Genomic DNA, 23,219 nt, shown 5'->3' on the forward strand with positions numbered 1-23,219 from the left:
GGGTACAATAGATATATCCCTCTTTTATAGGAGTGAGAGAATCTCTCTCTCCAGAATATGGGCTGACTCTCCTCAGGCCTGCGAATGCAGAATGCCTGAGAAGCGAGGGGGGGTGACAGCGAATTGGAGTCTGTAGCCCCGTGTTACTGTCTTGAAAACCCAAGCAGCTGATGTGAGCATCTTCCACTGCATGCTCCTTAGAGCCAGTGGAGATGTCACGTCTATTCCCCTCTGAGTCTCTATTTGTTGTGTTATGGAGCCCTCTAGTGTCTGAACACAGTGGTGCCCCCTTTCGACAATCCCCACCGACACTGCGCATGCGCATGACGGTGGTGCCTTCACAACCCCAGCCGGCACTGCGCATGCGCGTGACGGTGGTGCCCTTAAAGCCCCAGCCGGCACTGCGTGGTGCCTTCACAGACCCGCCTGTAATCCTCCTTTTGAGAGATGCCGTAGCTGCTCTCAGAAGGGGACAGTTGAGGGGCTGTTTATTGGTTTTATTGTTTTTCTTTTCATTTTTTTGAGCTGCGCCCTCGGCCTGAAGCCTGGATGCGTCAGCAGCAGATGTTTTATGACAGAAAAATCAACAAATGTGTGACATGTGTTTGTGCGGACTTGAGGATGGTGTTGAGGCATCTCTCGAGGCGGCGGGAACACATTTAGAGCTGGGGAACCGTGGACATCCAGCTCTGTCACAGAGGGGAAAAGGAGGGGCTGTCACGCCGCTCGCTTCTTCTTCCTCGACTGCTGGCCGAAATTCTGGGTTGGCTGCGCCTGAGCTGCAGCCGGAACCGGAGATGTTCTAGGCCAGCTCGCCCTCGTCTCCAGCCTGGGCTGGGGACTCGGGGCGGGCTGCGACCTCTGTGTCTTCGGTGTTTTAAACCAAGCAGGGTTAGAGGCAGCTTGGGTGAAGGACTGCTGCGAAGGACTGCTGCGAAGGCAGCGGCTGGACCCTTCAAGGGAGGCAGAGATGGAGTGCCTCGTCCTCCTTCTTTTTCGACTCACACCTCCTTTGCATGGAGGCGAGAGCGGAGCCGAAAATTCCCTCGGGAACGATGGGCATATCCAGCACATCCTCCTTTTCCCGGTCAGGGAGGTTGGTGAGGTTGAGCCATCTCGCTCTTTCCTGCACCACCATGATCCCCATTGCCTTGCCCGTGGCCTGGACCGCGCAACGTTGGACACAGAGACAAATGTCCGTGACCGCTGCCATCTCGTCCAGAGTGGCTGCCCCCGGATTACCCGACAGGTCCTCGCAGAGCTCCGCTTGGTAAGCGGTTAGCAGCGAGGACACATTCAGGGCCTTGGCGGACAACGCTGCGGCTTTGTAGGACCGTTCAGTCATTGTCGACTGAAATCGGTCCAACTTTGCTGGCAGCGTGGAATTCCTGCTTGGTGACGGGCCCATCCTCGGTAGGAGGTGGGCCGCTACCAGCGGTTCCATGGGCGGTATGCGGAGCAGGCCGAGCTTCTCCATTCCGTCACAGTCTAGGGAGGAGGCACCCTGGATTGGGACCTTGTTGCTGAAGGGCCGGTCTCTCCACGAGACCGACACTTCATCCAACATCTCCGGGAAGACCAGAAGGAGTTGCCTCTTCGTCCGCGCTGCTTGGGGAAAATGTTTCCCTTTGTAGCGGGACCCTGGAGGTCACCTTGGCCATTTCAGGCCACGGGATGTCGAGTCTGGCCGCAGCGCGTTTACACACGGCCTGCAGGTCCATGCTCAGACAGGGCGAAGCTGGTGTGCTATCGCCCGGGAGAGCAGCCCTCGCTCCAGGCTTTGCAGCCTGAGCTGAGTCATCCGACTCGGACAGGAGGAACGCCAAGGCGTCCTCTTCGTCCTCATCGTAGTCCAGCTCGAGGACATCCTCCGCGGGTGAGACCATGGTGAGGTCTAACCGGGAGCCCCAGCTCGGTAAAGCGTGGTGTCCCGTTCCCGCGTGTCTTGCCGTCACCGGGTCCCGGCCTGCCAGGGCGCGAGATTCCGGTTCTGCAGCCATCGCAGATAATGAGCCCCAGACTGACACGGAGGGGGTTCACTCTCTGCGGCGGACGCCCCCACGTCTTGTCTGCCGGCCGGCGGGTCAGTGGACATGGGGGGGTCCTGCTTCGACAGGCTAGCTTGGCGTGCTAGCCGTCGGCGGAGGCTCTTCACGGTGAAGCGGACACAATGTCCGCACGAGCCGGGGTTGTCGATAGCGCCTCGGGCGTGTTCCAGCCCGAGGCAGGACGAGCAGACCTGGTGTGTGTCTGCGCCCGAGATCTTCAACCCGCAGCCGCAGAGTCGAGTCCCTGACTCCTCTGGTGTGAGGGAGAGAGGCGTCCATCTTGTTCGCCTCATGGCGTGGAGAGGGCCCGCTCTCAACAGGTAAGTTGGGAGAAAAAGGTGTTACCACCCTGTCCTTAATCCGGAAAAAAGGACGGTGTGGGTCTTTTATTCCCGGAGAATACTGACTGGTGTGACAGTATGCTACTTTAATCCTTTCCTCTTCTGTGGGGAAGAGAAAAGAAAAAACGTCCTCGCTACCGTGGTGTCGATAGTGAGGGAGCGAGCTAGCAACAGGTGTGTTGCTAGCTTGAAAAAATCAGACCTACCTCACTTTCCGGGGAAGAGAAGGGCGAGGTCGATTTTAATACTAACTGGCGTTAGTATTACCATCTTCCTGCAAAGCAGAAGGAGTAGCCGGCGAGCGCCCGTCGGCCGAAATGGATATTTGGGTTCAGTCTGTGGACCGTTAAGCTTGTCCGGCTACTATAGAGATGTGCTCTGAAGCGAGAAGAGGTGTTTGAATGACGCATGCGTCGTGGCGCGAGCTACTTATAGGGGGTGAATTCCCTGACGCTGACGTCAAGATCACCAGCCAGGATTGGCGTAATGAGATTGATGCTTCTGTTTGCTCCGCGATGAGGCGCATCCCATAGTGAGACATCGAACGGAGTGTTATGAATGAGAACAGTGAAGCTGTAAATGTGTCAGTTTTTGTTTCAATTTACAGTGGACTGGAACTGAATCGTTCTCATATACCACATTAAAACCTACATGCAAAAAATAAAATGGGGCTGCATTTTAAATTGCTTTCCATTAACTGTAGTATATAATATTTCAACATTGATTGATGCATAAGGAAGGAAGCATCAGTGTAATTACTAGATGTAAACCCACATGTCATGTGTGGGCCAATCACATGCAGGTATTTCGGTGTGACTGCAGCTTTAATTATCATCAGTTAATGAGTAATTGCTTCAAGCTGTCCTCTCCATGTGATTAGTCTGCACTGGGAAGTATTTGACATTGAGAGTTTGAACCTTCCGCATCTTATTTAAATTTAGTATGGTTTAGATTTCCTAAATTATCACTTGTTCTACTGGTAGTGTTGTGTTTGCTTAATTTGCTTTCCTGTTCTGTTCTGATAAAAGAGCACAATGGTGACGGCAGCTCGGCCAGCCTCTGTGGCACTGCTGTCACTTTTTGCTTTTAGTTTTGCAGACGCCATTCGAACTTTGAGAGATGGACCAATGATCGATGCTGAAGGAAGGGAATATAAAACTGCTGCATTAGGGTTTGACGACACAGAAAGTCAAATCAGTGAACCACAATTCAATGAGGGATCCACTATCAGCGTACAATGTACAGAAGTGTCCATAATCATTGCGGTAAAGGCTGACTTCTTTAAAAATGGATGCCTTTTGTCTCCATGTTTTTTGAGAGAAGTCAAGCATTCACAGAGTAGTCAGTGTCTACCTGTTGCTGCTGTTGACTCTGAATATTTATTTGAAGCTGGACTACAAGACTGTGACTCCAAAGTGACTAAGTTGTTGATGATTGTTGAGATATAACATACAGACATGTATAGTGTATGACTCCATGTATTGCTGTGTACCATATATTGTTTATTATGTAAGGCAAATGTCAGCCTTATGGACAGAGGTACCGTGGGACTTGCCCTTCAAATGTACGCGTGTCCGCTCAATGGAAATGCGATGTCAACTTCCGATGTCAAGTCCCTGCTTGCGACTGGACAAATGTTACCAGTGTTACCAGGGGCACGAGAATACCCTCCACTGGAGGGTGGGTGCTGCTGCTGTGAATAAGGCCGAATATGGGAGCCGATGAGCGGACGATAAAGCACCGCAAAATACACCACCTTTAAGTGTTGCCAGGGGCACGAGAATACCCTCCACTGGAGGGTGGGTGCTGCTGCTGTGAATAAGGCCGAATATGGGAGCCGATGAGCGGACGATAAAGCACCGCAAAATACACCTCTTTTCTGAGTCACCAGGGGCATGAAGTTCTGGAGGGTGTGAACATCTGGGTTTAGTCCGTTGGGGAGTGCTTAATTCCGGGGGTCTGGGGTCTCATGTTATGGAATTATGGATGATTTTCGAAATTCTCGAAAAACGGCTAAGTGCCAACGGGGGAGGGGGTCAAGTCTTCGGCGCTTCGGGACGAAGCCCCGGAGACTTTTGCACTCCCCCGTTGCAATTTACAACGGAGAGGGGAAACGAGACCTCCCTTCCCCCGTCCAAAAAATGCATTCATCTTTTCCAAGCTACCATCTGCACCAAGAGCACTTAGAAAAAAACGAGCTATTTTCACATGATGGGGAAATCATGGAGGAATGTATCCGCCTCATGAGCACTTTGGATCGGATACAATTGTTGCCTGGAGGACCCCCAATCATGGTTCTCACAAAACTTTAAGTTTTCAAACTGGTCTCTGGAGGAATTCAAGGGGAGTTGTCACGGAATAACGAGACACTATTTTCGGCTAAAATGTTGCCTGGAGGACCCCCAATCATGGTTCCCACAAAACGTTACGTTTTCGAACTGGTCTCTGTAGGAATTCAAGGGGAATTGTCACGGAATAACGATACACTATTTTCGGCTAAAATGGTTGCCTGGAGGACCCCCAATCCTGGTTCTCACAAAACGTTACGTTTTCGAACTGGTCTCTGGAGGAATTCAAGGGGAGTTGTCACGGAATAACGAGACACTATTTTCGGCTAAAATGGTTGCCTGGAGGACCCCAGTCATGGTTCTCACAAAACGTTACGTTTTCGAACTGGTCTCTGGAGGAATTCAAGGGGAGTTGTCACGGAATAACGAGCCACTATTTTCGGCTAAAATGGTTGCCTGGAGGACCCCAGTCATGGTTCTCACAAAACGTTACGTTTTCGAACTGGTCTCTGGAGGAATTCAAGGGGAGTTGTCACGGAATAACGAGCCACTATTTTCGGCTAAAATGGTTGCCTGGAGGACCCCAGTCATGGTTCTCACAAAACGTTAAGGGCGTTCTCCCCGGCAACCCGCCAGCAGATGAAAACACCCACCCCTCCGCCTCTCCACCTCTTCCGAGGGACGAGGGAACCGCGCGGGGGGGTCTGCTGGAGGCTACTGCCGGGTGCTCCGTCCTGCGCTTCACCGGGACCCGGCTCGAACACTCGGAACTCTGACTCCAGCGCGGTGAGGCGGCCTCGCCCTGGTCGTCCACCGTGCGCCCTCCGGTACCTGACTCCCCTGCCTCCTCCGGGGGCAGGTGCGAGGGGTTCAATGCCTCCGTCCCCCTGGGGGACGGAGGCATGTTATCCCCACGTTGTCGTACCCGAAACTGTCGGGTATCCTTTGGGAGAACCAGACTCTGGAGGAACATGAGGGGAGTTGTCAGGGGACTCTACCCGCCTTATGGAACACTATTTTCAGATACTTTTTTTTTACTTTCATGCATCTTTCCATGGATGAATTATTGTATTTATTTTTAACTTTTTGGTCAATTTCATCCAGTTTTGGCCCCCGCCTTGCCTGGATGATAAGACCAAGAGATGACAGGGATCTCTGCCCGCCTAACGAGTGCCTAAATGGGACACCGCACGATGATGCAAATGAAAACAAACACTGATTTGAAAATAAGCTGAGTGCACCTTTCTTCAGTCTTTTCACGCTTCCTTCTTTTTCACCCACGATTCTATACCTTCTACTGGTGACATTTACCGGTACCGAAATGCTCAAGAATACAGGTCGGATGGCGGTCCGTTGTCTGATCTGTAATAGTTCCTACCGCGCCCTGAGCAAGCACCTGCAGAGGCACCATGGTGTGCGTAACTTGGTTGAAAGAAAAATTCTGCTGTTGTTGGCCAACGGACGGACCAACATTAGGCTCCATCCCTGTCCCATTGCAGGATGCGAGTACCGCGGCACAAGGCTGGATCGCCACTTGGACAGAGACCATGTTGAGCTGTCCCGGGAGGAAATACATGTGGTTCAAAATAAACTGAAAATGACAGTGGCAAAGAAGGAGCTTTATGAACTCCGAATGACAAACCCCACGGTAGAAATGATTACCTCTTGGGCTGTTGATATGGTGGAAGACGACGATGTACTGTCACAACCTCCACCCTTGTCCCCGGTGAATGAATGTGACAACCCGGACTGTAAGGAATGGAGGATGGAGGCAAACACAGTGAGGGCTCAGCGGGACAGATATGCTGCTGAGGTGAAATCCCTGCGCTGCAAGTTGCAGCAGAGGATAAAACACAAGCGACAGAGGATGGATCAGTGGGCCGGGGACATGCCCGTTTTCGATGGGGAGGAACGAGAGCGGGTCATTCTAAAGAAACGACCCCGAACAGAGTCGACACCAACGAGGCTGTCCAAGTCGAAAGGTCCCTCCTGCAGCAAGTCTCCCATTCCCGCCTGCAGCAAGTCTCCCATTCCCGCCTGCAGCAAGTCCCCCACTGGCTCTCACACACATTCATCCAGCACCTCAGAACCTGCATCCATGCATACCGAGGCCTCGTCAACCTCCCCTCCCATACATTCCCCCTGGTTCCGCGGCAGGGGCCGGGGAAATATAATCCGGGACATCACATTCCCACGGATCATGGGTAAGTGTGTTGAATATGTGACAAATGCAGTTTCTGTGATACACCATGTGTTGTCATTAAAGTACTGTTTTATATTTCACAGAGGAGTATCTGCAAGGATACCGGGAGCATTATGTAGGTATCGACCCACCAGTGAGGCTCCAAGAAAACACAGTCTCCAAACTAAGCAGAGTGAAGTCGTTCCTAAGTTTCATGGCTCACGGTTTCAATCGCCTGTCTGACTGGCTCTTTTTGAGGGATCTCAAGAGGATACGCGGGTGGTCCCGGAGCCTGATAAAGTCAAGCCTTCAGGTCACGACCTCCGACTTCTATATCAAAAATATATCACACTTTCTCAAGTACATGGCCGACACACCGTGCAAGGGGAGCAGGCTCAGTCAAAACGACATGATTTTAATCAAACGGGAAGTAGTTGCCATCCTGAAGTCCCTAAAGAGAAAAGTACTTATCCACCAGATGCAAGTGAAGCGTGACAAGATGGAAGGTCTGCCGAGCCATATCGACATCATGACATGCTTGACTTCGACCAACACTCGCATCCCTCAGCTCCTGGATGTGATGGCCAGCAATCCGACTACCGCAACCCGGATACTCCTCTATGGGTACATGACACTCCATTGGAGCTGTATTTACGGCCACCGTCCGGGGGTCTACTCCAACATGACCAACGCCGAGGTCCGAAAGGCGGATACAACTGGCACTGCCTTCGGCTACCTCATCCATGTAAGTGCTATTAAGCAATGTATTTATTCTGGCAGTTATATGCATGATTGATATTGTATTGACACTCTCTAACTCTGTCATAACAGGTAAGCAACCACAAGACGGCCAACGCGTTCGGGGAAGCGCAGCTGTACCTCACCGTAGAAGAATTTGGATGGATGAAGAGGTGGCTGGAAATCAAGGGTACGCTGACCTGCACCCAGAGCCGCTACTTCCTATACACAGCGGGGAAGAACCCGTCCAGGAACCTTGCCTACTCCCTGAGGTTGGCATGGGCTGATGTGGGGCTACACGGTCCCATTAACTTCACCGACCTCCGCACCATCCACGCCGATAATGCGAAGAGGTTTCAGGACAAATGCAACCGCCAAAGAGTGAGTGATTTCATGTGTCACAACACTGCAACTGCAGACAAATTTTACGCGAATAATCCTTCTTTGAAGGAGGCTGCGGAGATACGGCTGCTCTTCACAGAGTCACTGCAAGCAGCAGCGGCGGCATCGACAGCAGCAGCAGCGGGAAATGAAGACACTTTGGCGGGTATTGACATCGACAGTGACAGCTCTGGAGAGGAGCACAGCCCCGCTCCCTACCAAGACTCCCTACCAAGACTCAGCGATGCCGAGACGTCAGATGAAGAATTCTCCAAAAATGTCAACGCTTGGAGAGCGAAGAGGGACCAGTCACTGGCCGAACACAGCCCTTCAGACATGGGTGAAGAGAGGGTGCCATACTCTGCACCGACTTCAGCCACTGTTGCCAGTGATCAACTTGTAAATATGCAATGTTTTGTTGTACTCAGTCCCCTTGTAAATACTTTATATCCTGTGTGAATGTATTTATTACTGTAAATAAAGTTTGTTAAAATTACTTACTTTGTCTTCTGTTTTTAAAGCCCAATATAGGTTTTTTCCCTTTAATATCCCCAGGGGCACGATATTCTGGTTCTGGTGGTAGCATGGAGGTGTTTAGTCCGAGTGAGGAGTGCTCAAGTGTGGGATGATTTGTAAGGTAGAAGAGGGTAAAAAAAAGTTAAAGTGTGAACCTCCAGCAGGGCAGGTGGTGCTGTGAAGAAGGCCGAATATGGATGCCGATGGGCGGACGATAGAGCACCGCAAAATACACCCCCCTTTAAGGTTCCCAGGGGCACGAGTGTCTTGAGGGTGCGATCATCTGGGTTTAGTCCGTGGGGGAGTGCTTAAGTTCGGGGGCCCGGGGACTCAAGGGGCACGATGTTCTGGAAGTACGCATGTCAGGGAGAGATCCTGGAGCTCCTTAGTCCGTGTTTTGGGGGTCTTGGAGCGGCCCCGAAGAGGTGGCTTTGTCGGTGTACGTAATGGGTAAGAAAGCCACCCTTGACGGGTCGTCAAATGTGGATGAAATGGACAGATTCCTGTACATTTCAGGCACTTTTAATGGGAGGATGAAATGTAAGTGTGAACTAGCCTGTTTAATCCGATTTTGAGCACTCTTTTCCCCGCATAAACTAGTTTAAATCACCGTTAAACACTTATTTAAAATGTCAATTTAATGGACTTCCCGCTATGCATTAAAGTCCGTGATCTGTACACACTAACGTGTACACTTGGCAGACCGCGACGGGTAGTTAATGTCCACACAGTGAACACGCAAGTCCCGAGAGTATTCACAGTAATCTTACCCAGCTTTCACACACTAATTCCTGGGTAAGAAAGCCCTGTACATATCCCTGGATGAAATGGCCATGTGCACCCCTGTATTCACAGTAATCTTACCCAGCTTTCACACACTAATTCCTGGGTAAGAAAGCCCTGTACATATCCCTGGATGAAATGGCCATGTGCACCCCTGTATTCACAGTAATCTTACCCAACTTTCACACACTAATTCCTGGGTAAGAAGGCCACCCTGGACGGGTCGTCAAATGTGGATGAAATGGACAGATTCCTGTACATTTCATGCATTTTTAATGGGGTCGTCGAATGTGGATGAAATGGACAGATTCGTGTACATTTCATGCATTTTTAATGGGGTCGTCGAATGTGGATGAAATGGACAGATTCCTGTACATTTCATGCATTTTTAATTGGAGTCGTCAGTATATGGAGCTTAACCCATAATTCCCGGAGGTTCCAGGCCGAATTTGGAAGCTCATAGGCGGCCTGCCATGCGCCCCCACCCGTGGAAAGCAAAAAAAGTAAAGAAAACGGTCAATTATATGTTAAAATAATCAAAAATGAAGTTTTTGAAAATTCTCGAAAAACGGGGCAGGGGGTCAAGTCTTCGGCGCTTCGGGACGAAGCCCCGGAGACTTTTGCACTTTTGCACTCCTTGCAATGTGAAATAAACAGAGTGCTCGTGTCCGATCGTGCTACTAATTGATAACTTTTAATAGGAATGTCTGTTTGACAAATGTGGATGAAATGGACAGATTCCTGTACATTTCATTGCACTTTTAATGGGAGTATTCAGGTGTGGATGAAATGGCCATACCTTCCCTAAATTCACAGCAAACTCACCCAGCTTTCACACACTAATTCCTGCACTGTAAAAATATCCACCGTGAATTCACAATAATTACCTGGCAACTTGTTGCATGACTTTCACAGTAAGGTTCACAGCAATTTACTGTGAATGTCTTCACAGCAATGTATTGTAATTTCACATCCATGATATTACAATGCATTGTTGTAAAGGTACAACTGTATACTGTAACTTCACAGCTTCAATTACTGTGATATTACAGTATGTTACTGGGGAATTACATCATTTTGTTGTACATTAATTACAACAAGGGCCTGTACTTTTACATGTCTATTGTGAAAGTACTGCAGGAGTAGCCATTAATTTACTGTGAATTTACAATGTGTACTGTGAAAGTACTGCAGGAGTAGCCAGTAATTGACTGTGAATTTACAATGTGTACTGTGAAAGTACTGCAGGAATAGCCAGTAATTTACTGTGAATTTACAATGATACACGTGGATAACTGTAATCCCCAGCTCCAGTACTTCCTGGAGGAAGCTCATACAATGGTTTCCTGTCCAAGTTTAACAGGAAACCAAAGTGTGAGCTTCCTCCTGGAAGTACTGGAGCTGCACTACAAAAATGCACGTAATCTTATTGTACAATTAAAAACACACCAAACGCACAAATGAGGTAAAATCAATGGAAGCCCACTGGCATATTTATTGACAAAATAAACAACAGAGTAAACAAACAGGAACATGAACTAGTTCACCTCAACTATCCATAAAAAATAGATGAACCCTTAACGGATCCTTTAAACAAATAATCCTTCGCAGGTGAACCGACCGTAATGCTTCCCAATGGACTTGTCCCCGCACACCATGCAGTCTATGCAGACCATTCTAAGTCTATCAGCTTCCGGTGAAGGGTGCTCACGTGAGGGTTAATGGAGCTTCGCTTCTTTGCCTTGGAGCCTTTCTCCGGGTTGATGCCCAAGAAGCACCTGTTAAAAAGCAAAGATAAGTTTCAGTTTTAAATACACTCATGTATTGCAGGCAGCATTTATCAAGGTGTTCACCTGTGTCTTTTCCCACACCGACTGTTACTAGTCCAAACCTGTTGTATCATCCTCTCACAATAACATTATTTGTAGCCTAGCAGAGTGCCTCAGGTACCTCTAACATAATGTGTACTTACTTATCTGAATTTTGAAGCCATACTATAATGTGAATTAAACCATGATGTCAATTTTTTAACAAGATAGCCCAGCAACATCAAGTGATGGTGTGGTCCCAATTCGCATAGTTGGTTCCAGGCTTCATACTCAAAGCATTTAATCTACTTTATGGCCTCCGTAGAAAGGCATGGACTTAATAGCCAGATAGTGAAACACAACTTTGCATGATAAGTCTTACTGATGACATTGATCATGTGTTTGAATGTTACAATACCTTTGGGTGAACTCCAGTGTGCATGATCCAAGGGGATATTTGAGGTTGAAGACATAGTAGCTGCTGAATAAAGCAGCTACCCCATGCAAAAAAAATGGGTGTGGGCCCATTACCACTTGTCCCTCGGTGGATAGCATCCACCCAGAAGGCTTCATTGTGTCACCTGAAATGAACAGATACCCCGTCATGCGTTATTGTGGATAGGTACATTCCTAGATACAATCAAAAATAATACTTGAGCTAGAGATGTCAATACCAGATCTGAGTAACATTCATGATTGGCCAAGGAACAAAAAGCAGGAAAATATACAGTGCAGAGCATGCAAGGACATGACACAGAACCCTCCAGGTGGACAGCACTTTTCTACTCCACCATCAGTGAGGTAGGCTACTTAACAGTCACTGTAAAAGCATCAAAGGTCCCTGTGCAGATAGGAGAATCTGGCTGAACGACAAAGCAACTCCCTAGCCCTCCCCCCTCTGCCTTTATGGATAGACGGTTTAACCTCATTCCTCTATGGGTTACGAGCCCAGCTGGAACGAGAACATGTCAACTCGTCAGACCCCTGAATCATTGAAACAGGCTAGAGATTTTAACTAACGTGAATCGCTGAAACATATGGCGTCAGAGTATCGTAAGTGTCGTTTCACAGACTGGACTTGAATGTAGTGCAGGAGATGGAAGGCCTTCAGTCAGATTCTCCCCTCGATGCAAAGGAACACTTAAGCTCTTTAGAGTAAACATTCAGTATCCTATACCTCATCGATGGTGGAGCAGAACAGGGATGTCCTAAGAGAAACTATATAACTAGAATAAAAGCAGAAGTGAAGTCTAGCCATTCAGGTCAGAAAAGCAGGAAATACTGTATAAACAGGAAAAATCCCATCCCTGAACATTACATTACCTTGAATGATCAAGCAGGGGGTGCTTGGGAGTGCTGCAGTATTCACTACATCAGCAGCAGAGGTCTGTAACAAAGTAACACACAATAGCATAGATTTAACATTATGCAAGGATCGTTCATTGGTCAGAGGTAAATCAGAACATAATAAATGGTCTAATAATAATTACTTGCATTTATATAGAGCTTTTCAAGACACCCAAAGCGCTTACAAATGGACGTCCGCAAACCAATGTGTAGCCCCCGTCTGGGTGATGCCAAGGCAATAGCTAATCCGTGCACTACAGCTCAACACAGATCAGCTCGGCCCATTTGGAGCAACTTGGGGGTTAAGTGTCTTGCTCAAGGACACTTCCGACATGCGGACAGTCAGACATGCGGACAGTCAGAGCCAGGATTCCAACCACCAACCCTACGGTCGATGAACGACCAGCTCTACCAACTGAGCTTCAGTTGCCCCTAATGTAATCACTCGTTTAGCATTTTAAATACATTTTAAAAAACTTACATCAACTTCGAGCATCAGTTTCTCGGTAGGCTCCTTAAAGTAGACCATAAGGAGCTGGAGGATGCAGGCAGCCTTCTCCGAACCCTCTGGATCATAGCTGGCCAGAAATTCCCTGATCTTCGGGTTATCCAGTTTCTGGCAGAAATGCAGGATGGTCTGTCCTCTCTGACCCAGGGCCTCTCGGACCTTCTGAAGTATGTTGACGTCCGTCAGGATGCCAAAGTGGGAGAAAAGCCCTCTCTGAGAAAAGGCCATTCCTCTTTGACCTCCAACATCGCTGGTGCAGGCATCTGTTGAGGTACCTCCGCAGGATGATGTAGGTCCTCACCATCAGAAGTTCTGCTCTCTCTGCACCACCCATCCCTTCCTCTGTGTACAGACATACAAATACATGTTTGAGAGTACCCAAGTAACAACAATTAAATTCAATGTCCCCACCTCTGGGACATTTTGAGTGTCAAACCTTTAATTTCATGCTCTCATCATTACTGATTCTGAATATTAAGGTGGCCTTTTTGTTTAATGTGGGCTGTTTATTTAGGTGTCAATTCACCAAAAATAAAGTAGATTGCATGCCTGAGTAGATGTTCCGCAGATCCCTTTTCGAATCCTCCAACGTTGCCTCGGTCTCCCCCTCTGGTAACTCTGCTGGGCACCACCTCACACACCTAGGGATAGGAATCATAGGTTGACATCCAATATATTTACAGTGGAACATTGTTGTGCGTGGTAACTAGTTACCTACCCAAACATAATTCAATCTGCCTGACTCTGAAGAGGATGGTTGGCCTCTCTGATGACCTTGAAAAAAGGAGACCAGAGAAAGGAGAAATTACAAAGGCAACCAACAAAAGGAATTTTTCAGTTTGCATGCAGATTATGAACATGCTGTAAAGGTGTTCAAGGTCAGGTAGTCGAGCATCCCATTTAGACGAGACCGCAGTCACACAATCATATCGAAATGTTAACTACCTTAGCTGCAACAACACTCGAACAGTCACTAGCAATTTCCTCGAGGATGGCGCACGCACACCAGGATCACGAGGATGTCAAATCTGGAATAGAGGCAGTAAAAAACCACCACAGGGAAGCAAGAGAGGTAAGCTCACATAAATGTACTGTCAAACAGTATTGGATGAAGTGATTAATCTCAGGTGTGCTGCACAGGTAACAAATGTCTGAGCTTCAGTACTTCATGGAGGGAAGCACTGGAGCTGGGGACTGCAGTTATGCACAGTCTATAAACTACGGTCTGTGTTGCATACTAGGCCTACCTCCAACTAGGAAGCAATCCGTGGATTGGATTTAGGATTTAGGCAATACACCTCGTCGCGTCGGTCAACACCAGGCAGGCAATCAGTAGGCCTAGAGGAAGATACAAGATACAATATCTGTTTATTCGCCATGTAGTTTTACAACATACTAGAAATGTGTTGCTGGTAGGTACTGACATAAAGACAACATTGGACAGGGTGCAGGGACAAGACAGGACAAGTGCAAAACAGGACAGTGTACAAAATGCAGGTAAAAGTGGAAGCTAATTTAGGCTAGAATAGTATAGAAGTAAAATAAGATTTAAAAAAAACGTGTTTTCAGAGAAATGAAATTACGCATTGCAATAACCTATAAACATTGCGAACCTGTAAACATTGTGAAGAGGCAAGGGAGAGAGAGTTTGGTAATCCTTTATCATCCAGAGTAGTGTTGATGAAAGTATTGAGTGATTGAAACTTTGCTCGCTAGGCGAGGCTTAAACTCTAAGTAAGCCACAGGCTACAATGAGGCTAAAAAATAGTTCAACTTTTTATGTCTGAGCATGTTTTGAGAGCAGTGTTAAATCAGACTTTGGTTCAACCAGCTACGAAATGGACCAATCTGCACAATGACTACTTTTACTGTCGCTATTTCGATGATAATACTTAAAGCAAAATGTAATTACTTGTATAATACTTCAATTTGATATAAAAGACAGTTTGTTTTTCATCTGGTTTCAATTAAACAAAGTCTTGGCTTTCAGAATATTAAACTTGTTTTGGAAAATTCAGATGATAAATACAACTTTGAAGCTTCGGCATAATTAAAAGCGGAGAACGGACTAATGTAAAGTCACAGCAAGCATAACAACAGCCGGTGTTTCTTGTGAATGTTTCCCCGGTACACAAACGCAAAAATACATGTACACACACAAACACACTCGCGAGCTTCCCCCAGAACAGTAATACAAACGAAAACGTGTCTTCGGGTCAATGTGACTGATTTCGATAGAGCAAGTCACATTTGGTTTAGGCACGAAACATACAGTAGAAATACATTGCTTTCAAAATCGCTCTGTGTCGAATCAATAGATTATATTTCGTGACTATAACACGAAGTGCAGTGAGTGCTTCGTCCTCTGAACACCACAGGATGGCGACTGTAACGCACATATTAACATAGGTACGCTCCTCTGAAATGATTGTCCCCTGCAATTATTATTATCCCTCAATCGAGTTCGCTATTCAGCTAGCTAACGTTAGCTTAAACAAACGTAACATGCAACGTTAGCCTAATCTAAAATGCTCTACTCCGGCGTACCTTTCATGTGGCTCGTCAGCGCAGACTCTCGCATCGTTATTTTTGCAAACTTTGCAGGAGGCTACTTGTGGGCTTGACCCTCGTCTTAGCCATGGCTTGTATTTGTCTTCTGCTAGCCAACGCTCGTTGAAACTGCAACCTCCTGTCCTGGCACACAGTCATCTATCTCTCATCAGAATGCCCAGGTCACACGTGACGTAAAACAAACATTTGCAGGTCGCGCGCATAGCGCGGGAAGGCCGCAGTGGAGCTGTTTTATGTAGAAGCGAAGCAATTCTTTTCTTTTAATCTAAAAAGCAAACTATTCAGTCGGACAGCAATTTATTGTAAATATAAAGCATTACATTTTCAAGCACTTTCTCAACCATTCCCAAATTGCAAGCACTTTCCCAACCTTGAAAACACCACGTCAAATGTCAAGCATTTTCAAGGATTTCAAGCACCCGTACGAACCCCGAGTAGTACAGTTAAAACCTTAACGATCCGAATAATCGATTAATAGTTTCATTAATCGATAATCAAATTAGTCGTTTGTTGCAGCCCTAGTGATGACACGTGGTGACACCAATGTGCAATAGGGTCTGTGACGAATTCATTAAGAAAATTGTAAGAGCAACTAACGTTACCAACTTTGACACCGATTTAGATTAGGTCTAATTTGATTAGACAATGTCATGAAACCACCATGCACCTAGCACAAGAAACATTCATTAGCTAGCTAACATCAGCTAACCTACTAGTAAGTTAGTTAGACCATGGCGTCAGAATACAAACTTAGCAGCAATGCTAAGCTAACTAGCGTATACCAATGGCAATTATGCCAGTCTTACCTGTTAAAGTATTCATTGTTCACTCTTTCATTCGAATACAGCATAAGCCTTCTGTCAACAAATGGAACAGTCAGCAACAGTTGGCTGGCTAGCACCAGAGCCATCTACCATAGCCATATACGGCGCTGGCTAGCACTAGCTAGGCTAACGTTAAGGCCACCTGCTTGAAGGTGGACATGGCTGCTATCAAGCTAACGCTAGCTATCTATTCGCTACCATGTACAAACCAACACGACACTACTCCACTGGCGTTCGCAATCGAAAGCACATAATATCCACCACTAATCCACATTATGGGCAGTACTTACTTGCTGTTTACCGATGGTAACCGCTTTGGAGAAACTCACAGATGTTCACCTTGACTGTTGCCTCCGTGCGAATTTTCGAAAGGATCGAGGCATCTCTGTTAGGAGGCTTTGGGTTCCTCAAAGCACGATATGATTGGCCGTTCGAGCGATGACGTTCCGTTTCGTCCCTTCAAACGTGACACCTACGGTTAACAGGCAAACCAGTGGACCAGCGCCACAAATACCCAGAAATGACGTTTTTTCTGGCGTGTATGTCACGTGATCTTCAACTTTCTCAGCAGAATAAAATAACCACCCAGACATTTTTTTTCAATCTAATGTCAATCTCACACAACATCCTGTCTCGAGCTGAGGATTGGACACCCTTTGGTGAGAGAGGGAGAGAAAATTGAAAACAATTGAAAAAAGGTGTTTGGCGCTCCGAGAATTAGAGAGTGTGTTGCTTAACTTGTGTGGAACCCGCTTGCAAAATTTGGGGCCGCTGTGACCTTCAACCAAGTCTCAAACTAAGGTTAAAGGTCATGTTTCCATGGCTCTCAGTACTCTAGACGGCACAAAGGAAGGTCTGACAGCTTTGAGCTTGGTGTCGTTGGAATCGCCTCGAAGAGTACATGCAGATTCATCCCTCTGCTGCTCCGAATGTCAAACGTTATGGCTTAAAACGGGACAAAGCCTTCCATTAAGCCGCTTTCACTGTCGCTCTTGTGGTGACAGAGCACGCCAATTTCCCCGCATGCTAGGCAGACAAGAGTATTCTAGTTAGCTTCGGTTTGATGTGGAGATGTGATTTGATGTGTCGTTTGTCCCCCAACTCCTCTCCAAAGTTGAGATATGTAATAAAATACTCAGGGGAGTTTCCTGAATTTTCATGCCGAAAGCCAAGCACTAGGCCCTGGGTAAATTAAGACGCTGATTAGGGGGAATTTTTGCACTTTCCCTGGTGCTAGAAACTCAAGTCAGGAATCCCTGGAATCGTTGTAAAAATACATTTCTAGCTAAACGTAATTGAGAATGCAGTTTAGTTCTGTGGGAACGTAACTTTTAGGAGACAGGGTTACCAGGACACACGCCGGTTAGAATAGTCTATTCTGCACATGTGCAATGGTGCACAATTCAAATGTTACAGTAATGAGTTGTGCTCTTTATATACAGTCTATCATGGTTGTGCTAAGATGATTTTGAGTACAGTGCTTTACTGTGAAATATGTGATATTACAGGGGCTTTTGATTACAATATTTCTCTGTAATATGCTACTCTTAAATGCTGTGAAATCCTTGCAATTTTTACAATGTTGTTGTGATATTACAACATTTGATGTGATATTACAGAGGATTTTGATTGCAGTATTTTATTGTGAAATAATAGTTAAATGCTGTGAAATCCAAGGATACAGTCATTTTTACATGTATTTGTTGGGATATTACAGGGGGCCTTGATTACAATATGTCACTGTAAAATAATACTGTTAAATGTTGTGAAATGCTGGTAATTGTTTACAGTGTGGGTAATAAATGTGATAAATGTGCACACTGTATTTAAAGTAATCTTACCCAGCTTTCAGACACTAATTCCTGGGTAAGAAAGTCACCCTGCATGCGTCGTCAAATGTGGATGAAATGGACAGATTCCTGTACATTTCATGCACTTTTAATGGGAGTATTCAGGTGTGGATGAAATGGCCATACCTTCCCTAAATTCACAGCAAACTCACCCAGCTTTCACACACTAATTCCTGGGTAATAAAGCCATGTGCACACTGTATTTAAAGTAATCTTACCCAGCTTTCAGACACTAATTCCTGGGTAAGAAAGTCACCCTGCATGCGTCGTCAAATGTGGATGAAATGGACAGATTCCTGTACATTTCATGCACTTTTAATGGGAGTATTCAGGTGTAGATGAAATGGCCATACCTTCCCTAAATTCACAGCAAATTCACCCAGCTTTCACACACTAATTCCTGGGTAATAAAGCCATGTGCACACTGTATTTAAAGTAATCTTACCCAGCTTTCAGACACTAATTCCTGGGTAAGAAAGTCACCCTGCATGCGTCGTCAAATGTGGATGAAATGGACAGATTCCTGTACATTTCAATCACTTTTGATGGGAGTCGTGAGGTTTAATCCGATTTTGAGCACTCTTTTCCCCGCATAAACTAGTTTAAATCACCGTTAAACACTTATTTAAAATGTCAATTTAATGGACTTCCCGCTATGCATTAAAGTCGGTGATCTGGACACACTACCCTGTACATTTGGCGGACCGCGGCCGGTAGTAAATGTCCACCCAGTGTACCCATCAGTCCCTAGGGTATGTAAGTAGCTGCGACTACTAACTGTGTTCATTGGTTAGGGCTGTACCACATGATTGTGATGTCACTACCTGGGGTATAAGACCGTTGGAAGTCACGCCCCTTCTCTCTCTGTCCTCACGCCTCTTGAGATGTGTGCCTATAATAAATAACGCCGTGATGAATGGCTAAACTTGAACTGCTGAGATTATTCACCTTTCTGCTGCAGGAGACCAAAGGTATAAGTCTAAATCTGCTAATAATAGAAGATGCTGGATATATAACTGTGGTTGCTTAAGTGGTAGTTTTGATTTGTTGTGTTTTCAAAGTGTCCCTGATTTTAGTTATTTTTATTCTATAGACATCTAAGAACTAAGGACAATGTGTACATTAATTCCTTACGTTGAATTCTCAAATCATACATAAGCAGTGGAGTATTTCGCAGGGCAATTTGTATTTTTTTTTTTTTTAGTACACTACTGGATAAATGGGTCTTTGATTTTCCTGCACAAGTTTTTTAAGACATTGTCAATGGATGTTTTGCTCTTCTTAAATTCAACCACTATTTTAATTAGAAAAAAAACACCTGTCATTGTTTAATACAAAATGAACATTTATATTTGAAGTATAGTAGGCTATTCCTTATTTATAAGTTTTTTCAACCAATAAAGAAACACTCAATTACAGTTTCAAAACTCATTACAGAATAACTGAGTACAAGCAGAAACACAGAAATATGTTGACTTGAATTACGGTGAGTGACGCATGTGTTTAATTGTAGAGGACTGGACAGGAGAGACGCTCACCAGTGTCTTCTACACCGGAGACCTCTTACAGCGGTCCTGATGCGGGACACAGATGCCTGTTTATCGACGGCTGTGTCGCCGCTCTGTCTCCTGACCCGAGATCAGCCCCCAGATCCTACTTTATCGAAAAACATGGGTAAGAGAAGCTCAGAATACAGAATGATAATTGGCTCTTAAATGACATTCTAATTTGTTTCGTCAGGTGCTTCAATGATGCCAAAGAGGACGGATCAAATGCACTTTTCAATCCCAGAACAAGATCTTCTTCTCTTCAGCTGCTGCTCGATGCCTTCCTGTTCCCCCAGGACACAAGGAACTCAGTGAGCCACTTCTATAACCTGAATGATTTTGTCATGTTTGGAAATGCTTCGAAGTTGTATAATGACATGTCTTTGGTCTCTCTTATATTAGGTTTTTATCACTTGCCAGCTGAAAGCGACCTCTGAAACGTGGACGAGCAGCCCCGTCAACAAGGCCTGCAATTATATAAATTCAAGGTGCTTTTATTACTTATTTTGTGAATTGTTCCTCCTTACTGTAATATTGCAAAAGGTTTGTCAGTGTATCATTTACAAAGGCTCATCAGGTTAACAATTATGTATAAGCTAAAACTGGTTCAAATGTTTGCTCTTAATATTTCTTGCTGCTGAAGTAATCAAGTTACTTAATTAAGGAAACATATATTTGTAATGAGGTCTAACGTTTACTGTAAATATAAGGATAAATACTTTCTAAAATGAATGTTCCATGCTGTCTCTGTACAGCCAGATCAATGTAACAGTGATGCTTACCTCAGCATTTTGACTGAAACTGTCACAATTCACATGTTATGTCACGTTTGTAGTTTTGTCTGTGTTGGTGTTTTTCTTGTCTTTGGGTTTCCTGTCTTATTGTGTTAAGTGTTCACCCCCGTTTCCTGCCTGTCTGCTTTCTGTCTGTTTCCCTCCCTGATTACCCGATTGTGTTCACCTGTTGTCCTTGTGTTTCTCCTCCCCTGCCCGGCTGTTTCTCGTTGTCATGATTACCCCTTCTTGTATTTAGTCTTATCTCTTTCTGTGTTCAGTGTTGGGTCATTGTTTGTTGGTGATGGAGTTCACCGGTGAGTGTTCCGTGTCTTGACATTTATCCTTGAAATAAAGGGTTTCTCAAAAGTTATCTGCATTTGGGTCCTGCTTCCTTCACTCGACCGTGACAGAAACAGTATACATGTGTGAGGAATGTGCTAAATGTAAGCTTTAAGAATATTTTAGAATGTTGATGTTGCCCATACATATAGGCTTGTTTGAAACGCGTTGCGGCTCGCCTCGAAAGTAGACGAGAATAGCCGATCGCAGCCGGGGGAGGTCTCAAAAAGCTCGCCTGAAGTCGGACAGCTCGGAGTCGCCTTCGTCTTCTTCTTCTTCTCTCTGTTTTTTTGGCGGATTGCAAACAACTTTAAGGTGCAGACCGCCACCTCCGGAGTCGGCTTGACTCGGTTTGCATTTATAAAGAATGCACACATGTGTTTAATCGTTAATGTCAGATATGTACTAAGTAAATACATTTGTTCCTGCTCAAGATTACATTCAACTTTATTGTTATTGCACATATTACAGGTACTGAGAGAATGAAATGCAGTTTAGCTTCTAACCAGGTGCCTCCAGAGCAAGTCGGACAAAATGACTAACCATCATGCAACGCACTAGCAAGACGTTGATCGCATCTGCGCAGGTCTTGCTTGTCTCAAACAAGCCTCTTGATCGCAACTGCGCAGGTCTGCACAGGTCTCGCTTGTCTCAAACAAGCCTACTGTATACAAATAAATGGTTATTTCAACATTGGATTTGGGTGTAAATGCCCTCAACTCAAAGCTAAAGGAAAACAATTATTAATTCTGTATACTAATCATCAGATGGATAAATGTCGATGGCAGTGTCGATGTTGCGACGATACATGCTCCAACAACTCTCCCACCGGTCATACAAACCTCGGAAGTCTGATCCCTGAAGGTAAACTGTAAATCCTACAGTTTTATAACTTTCATAATCTGTGATCTGTCTGTGAAAACTGCCCCAACTAAATATTATTTGACTCTCACTTTCATTTGTATTCATGTTTCAGATTTGGTGGCACGTGAAACTGTTACTCTGGGCCCTTTGATGGTGTTGCCCTAAAGTAGGCGAAGCATAACAATCCAGACAATAAAGGATTCAACATTTGTCTATCAATCTCACCCTCCCTGACCAAACTTCAGCGTAATACTTGTAGCTTAATACTAGCAACACGATTATTTTAATGATTGTTTAGTAAGGAATGTTTATACAACATAAACATTAAAGAAACAAGGATGTTTAGTCTTTACTGTTGATACCTAACATGTCTCTAAACAAAGCCACACAACTGGTCTGATGAAACATCTCGTAAATAAAAACAGATTACACTGTATGAACATTACATGTTGATGTCAGCTGTCAGGATACACATATCTGTTTGAAAGAGGAAAATAAAACGTGAATTTCTCTTACCTTCAAAAAGCTGAATGAAAATAAGAATGCATGCCAAGCTCGTCTTCATGGCCTTTTCAGTTATGAACTCACTAATAAATACTAAAGCTTACTCACATTGTACTCCTATTTTCTTCAGTCTGTGAGGTTTTGTGGACAGCCTCACTTTATTTATTGTTCTTCACCTCTGAGCACAACTCCACAGTGGCAAAGCCCCGGGGGTGGATGAGATCCGCCCGGAAATGCTGAAGGCTCTGGGTGTTGAGGGACTGTCATGGTTGACACGTCTCATCAACGTTGCGTGGAAGTCGGAAACAGTACCGAAGGAGTGGCAGACCGGGGTGGTGGTCCCCCTTTTCAAAAAGGGGGATCAGAGGGTGTGTGCCAATTACAGAGGCATCACACTACTCAGCCTCCCCGGGAAAGTTTACTCCAAGGTACTTGAAAGGAGGGTCAGGCCGATTGTCGAACCTCAGATTGAGGAGGAACAATGCGGATTCCGTCCTGGTCGTGGAACGACGGATCAGCTTTTTACTCTCGCAAGGATCCTGGAGGGGGCCTGGGAGTACGCTTATCCGGTCTACATGTGTTTTGTAGACTTGGAGAAGGCGTATGACCGGGTTCCCAGGGAGTTACTGTGGGAGGTGCTGCGGGAGTATGGGGTGAGGGGGTCTCTACTCAGGGCCATCCAATCTCTGTACTCCCAAAGCGAGAGCTGCGTCCGGGTCCTCGGCAGTAAGTCGGACCCATTTCCGGTGAGGGTTGGCCTCCGCCAGGGCTGCGCTTTGTCACCAATCCTGTTTGTAATATACATGGATCGGATTTCGAGGCGTAGTCGTGGGGGGGGGGGGTCTGCAGTTCGGTGGACTAAGGATTGCACCACTGCTTTTTGCAGATGATGTGGTTCTGATGGCTTCATCGGTCTGCGACCTTCAGCACTCACTGGATCGGTTCGCAACCGAGTGTGAAGCGGCTGGGATGAGGATCAGCACCTCCAAATCTGAGGCCATGGT

General features: G+C 45.9%; 1 long non-coding RNA gene and 1 pseudogene across 1 annotated transcript; one reads left to right on the plus strand and one right to left on the minus strand.

Moving 5' to 3' along the window:
• Positions 1-11,556: 11,556 nt before the first annotated feature.
• On the minus strand, positions 11,557-13,003 carry LOC117442719 (uncharacterized). Its single transcript, XR_004551550.2, has 3 exons — positions 12,914-13,003; positions 12,409-12,472; positions 11,557-11,666 (listed from the first exon to the last, which is right to left on the minus strand). It is a non-coding gene; the product is annotated as an uncharacterized lncRNA (long non-coding RNA).
• A 6,679-nt stretch (positions 13,004-19,682) lies between these two features.
• LOC139433450 (zona pellucida sperm-binding protein 3-like) lies at positions 19,683-22,270 on the plus strand (annotated as a pseudogene).
• The last annotated feature ends 949 nt before the right edge of the window (positions 22,271-23,219 follow it).

The sequence above is a fragment of the Pseudochaenichthys georgianus genome, unplaced genomic scaffold, assembly GCF_902827115.2.
Source record: "Pseudochaenichthys georgianus unplaced genomic scaffold, fPseGeo1.2 scaffold_458_arrow_ctg1, whole genome shotgun sequence".
NCBI lineage: Eukaryota > Metazoa > Chordata > Actinopteri > Perciformes > Channichthyidae > Pseudochaenichthys > Pseudochaenichthys georgianus.